The sequence below is a fragment of the Diadema setosum genome, chromosome 18 (assembly GCF_964275005.1).
Source record: "Diadema setosum chromosome 18, eeDiaSeto1, whole genome shotgun sequence".
In the NCBI taxonomy this organism is placed as follows: Eukaryota; Metazoa; Echinodermata; class Echinoidea; order Diadematoida; family Diadematidae; genus Diadema; species Diadema setosum.
The window spans coordinates 22,675,378-22,680,162 of NC_092702.1; positions in this window are offsets into that span (position 1 = coordinate 22,675,378).

Consider the following 4,785-nt stretch of genomic DNA (forward strand, 5'->3'; position numbering starts at 1 on the left):
TGTATGTCACAATTACATTGGACAAATATGCATCAGCTGAACGACTAAACATGAAATTCAGCCAATGGAAAACATGCCTAAAACATTATAAAACTAGAAATTTTGCTATTGCGACTAGTATTCCTCCACTATAGCGCACTATTCTCCCAGTATAGTCTACAGAACATCTTGCCAATGTGAGAAAATGGCGCCACATTGGTGTCACATTATTGAAAAATAATCACTGATCTGGTAAGACACCAATTTTCATGAACATACATCGAGCTACAAGGATTTAAAAATGTCAACAAAACTACTGAAATCTTAGCTGTTCAACTTTGTTCCACTCCATCACCTAAATATTTCCCAATGAAATTATTGCGCAGTAATGCATGTAAACCAGTATGCCACGTTTAGTTAAGCATAAATATTAAGTAATTTCTAAGGCACATTAAGTAGTATGGAGCAAACATTGTTTGACCAGTCAGCAGAGTAATTTTAGCATTTTAACCTGACCTTTGACCCTTGAGATTTGACCTAATATGACTTAAAACTTTCCCAGAGAAGCATTGCCAAGCAAGAAATGTGCATGTAACAAGTATCATGAAGGTACATGTTTGTACCTAGAGCCATTTCCAAAATATGGAGGAAAATGTGAAATTTAAGCATGTTCACCTGAACTTTACCCTTTGTCCTTTGACCCTATGGCCTTAAACATTCTTTAGACAATTTTTAACCTGTTAATACATGCTGTACAGACAAAATGTTTCATGAAAATACCCACAGGTATTGTACAGATGGGGGGGGGGGGGAAATGGTGAAAATTTAAAATTTGACCTTGACCTATGACCTTTGACCTTAAGCATATACACCCAAAAGTTGATAGGCACAGCTTCGTCCAGTCATATATATATATATATATATATATATATATGCTAAGTTTCATTTGGACACCTAATATTGTGCTTTAGTTACGCTATCCACAAAATTGATTATGGATAGAAAGACAGTCGGACAGGCAACCCAAAAACATGCCCCGACACTTTGTGGTGGAGGCCTAATAAGACAGCATACGCATACTCAACATAGTTATCTTTCACACACAACAATGGAACTCGATATCTATGCTTTCATTTCATGAGTGACATATTACCAGGGTGTGTAAACACGAACCTGTGTAAATACACTGCACACATAAACACACACATAAATGCATAACATGTGTACCACAACAACAAATCTGCATATTGCATCTTTCAGAGTATCTCATAATCATATGATCACTACTACAATGTATTATCTTTCAATCTTATGTACATATTGCATTTAATAATACAGTTACTACAGATTTTTTTTTTTTGCTTGTGTAAAATATGTAACCTATTAAATCGCATCGACATCATGTATACTGTGAATATTGTCATATCCCTATAATCAAACTACACTTATCTCTCATTCTCTTTTCCGAGGTAATACACATAAATCAAAATAGCATGTAGAATCATCACCTTACAATGCTTGTCGTGATGACATGGTAATAAGACAGTTCAGAGCTAGCTCATGTGTACGTAGGTACAGTTGTACAAATGACCTTTCTTTTTTCTCAGTAAGTTAGATACTCCACTCTTTTTCACAAGGACAAAACGTATAAGCTTGCCCGACATAACAATTTGTGGAATTGATCAATCATACTCGACAAAGGATGAACTTGCGTAGACCAGGTGACCAGAATGATCCACCAATCAACACTTTTGAAAGCATCCATTTCATTATTTTGCATTGGATGTATTAACATTTTTTTTTTCAATTGATAATGCCAAATATCACTTTTGCTGTCAGGTGGATGTGCTGGTAATCACCACTTATAAGGATTACATGAATAACCATTACATCACAGGATGCTTATCTCCCTAAACTAAAAAAACAACATGCTCTGCTGGTATAAATAACATTTTTCTGCTCATGCTCATAGTGGAACCACAACCTGGTTTATTGTTCACTTAAATTCGCCCAGAATGCACAGTTCATGATAAATGTTAAATATGAGAAAGAGCTATATGACTTGTCACTTAAAGTAATATGTACAATACAAGGGTGTACGGTACTTAATGCATACATGTAACAGTTCTGGTTTATCAAGAGGGAATAACTTTCTCAATTCAGAGACTTAATATGTAAATGCAGACAGAGAAGTCAAAAATTTCCCTGTCTCGATTGTAACAAGATTGTAACATGTGCACATGACCGGCGGAATGTTTTCAAAAGTGGGGGGCACTTCTGGGGTTCATTTGCTAACAAGCAAAAAAAAAAAGAAAAAAAGAAAGAAAAAAAAAGGGGGCCTTTTAACAGCTTGTGGTGCACTTCCTCATTTCTTCACCTGACAAAAAACAAAACAAAACAAAACAAAAAAAAAAGGTCTTCAGCACAACTTGTGATGGCACTTCCGGGTTTCTTCAGCTGGCCAGGAAAAAAAAAAAGGTCTTCAGTGCAAAAACAAAGGTCTTACTGTGCAACAAGATTTCATTCTATTTCTAGTGCCACTTCTGGGGTGAAAAAAAAAGGGGGGGGGGCTCCCATGGCTCTGCTGACCATGATGCGGTAAAATTCAGAGGTGCCTACTGACATTTTTTGCAGCAATATTTGCCAAGGACTTGTTGGATTAAAATAAAAAGATTAGATTTTTGTATTTTTTCTTCCTTTTTTTTTTTGGGGGGGGGGGTTAGGGTCAATGGTGTTCACTATGTGATTCACTGAAAGAGAAGGGCATTGGTGTTATTGTCCACAAAGCATCCACAATGTATGTTTTTGGGATGACATATTCGTGATAACGTGGACTCCCATTATAAAGAAGTCCTCCAGACTGGCAGATTTCTTTCATCATACCAAACTTTCATCATAACCGAACAAATAAACAATAACAAAAACATAAAGCGGATAATGTTGTGGCCTGAATTTTTGCTTCATTGTAACCGGAATTTCAATATAACTGTGTTCATTATGATGGGGGAGCACTGTAATGACATTTTACAATAATTGATGTGCAGTCACAAAGCAGTATGCTCTGACCTATATACAGTATTGTTATAAAAATATTCCATTAAATTCATACTGCATACAAGAAGTAAATCTGCAGTATGTTCTAGAACAAGAAAATTTGAATATAAAGATAATAAAAAACATAACTGTATTTTTTACAAATGTTTTAAACATCAAGGCTGAAATCATATGGATTTTCGCAAATGCTGAAGAAATATAGATAACACAACATAATATTATACTCGTCAATAAATCTGAATCCGCATATAACATAATAATATAATGACTAGAACATGTCTATTCAGACTAAGAATATATTATGGGTTGAACCCCATAAGGGCTTTATTGCAATTTTGTGGGTAGTGAAGTATTAGTATCAAGTTGTAGAGCATGATCTCCTCTACATTGTGGTGTTCATTTTCAACTATTTTTATTTTCGGTAAAATGATAATTAAAACACAAGGGTGCTACTTAACCTTTGTATAGCTCAGTGCTTACAAACCTTCTCACTTGTGATTTAAAAAAAAATAAAAGAAAACTTACTGATTGCTTTGTTTTTCATTGAAGCTCAAATCTCACACAATAGCGCCCTTCTGGCTTTCAGCCAATGGTATGCTGTGTTGCAAAAACTTGTGCTCCTAACTAGAGGCTGGTAAATCACAAATTTGCAAATGGAGCACAATGATGTACCTCCCTCTGTGTTTTTAGAAATGTTATTTGTTGTTCCTTTCATTTCCACTAGCTAAAATAAAGATGGTGCTAAAAATGTTGACATAAATGACTGTAATAATAAGAAGTTACTAAGAATGTTATTATCATCAAAATGAGATGTCTGCATTGAAACAAAAATAAGAAACAAGAAAATATATAAAAACCAGTCATTTCAGGAGAAGTTACCAAACTATTCTCTATAATTCTGCTCTAATGGAAACATGTTTTAAGTACTTTTCCAGTCAGACTCTAGGATACTAACTGGTACTGATAATTCTTTCTGTTTAATATACTTATCCGTACCACTCTAAAGACGCAGAAAGCGCTCAGCTACATCTTGTATGGTACTTAATCTATCTCTTTAATATACCATTTTTCCCCTTCATCAGAGCTTGAAATACTTTTTTTTTCACTCTGCTGGTTGCCGGTTAGGGCCACTAAAATCTTTAAATCTGATTTTCTTGTAGCCCAACAAAGAAATTTAGTGGTGCTATATGAATGGAAACATAGAATCCATTTTAAACCTGAAGTACCCAATCAGAACACCAAAAGATAACCTTTTTAGAAATTGGTGGCCCAATATACATTTTTTGGTGGCCCTGGGCTGCCGCGTACCATTCAATGTCCAGCTCTGCCTTCATACATGTCTTCTTCTTTACCTTCTATCTACTCTCACTTTATTCCTTTTCTGAATCAAATCACACACAATGTTTGCAGTGGCTGGCACCTGAATTGACATACGACAAATTGGACCCATAAAAAATCAAGGAATGTTTGAATTGTGTCTATCACAGCTGACTGACAATCTGATCCAACCTGAATATGAATGCCCATAATCATTTTTCTTAATTATGGCTACTGATATAACACTGAATGATTAGTTCTCACACATCAATGAAGGGCAATTTGTCAATCAATTGCGATAAACTGGATCTCGTCTGAGATTGATGACTAATCAACATGGGTTTCTTTGAATAGTGTCAACATGCCAATACACACTGTATCTCTCAAACTCGCATCAAATCCTACCATGATGTTAGATCAAAGTTCCAAGGTAGA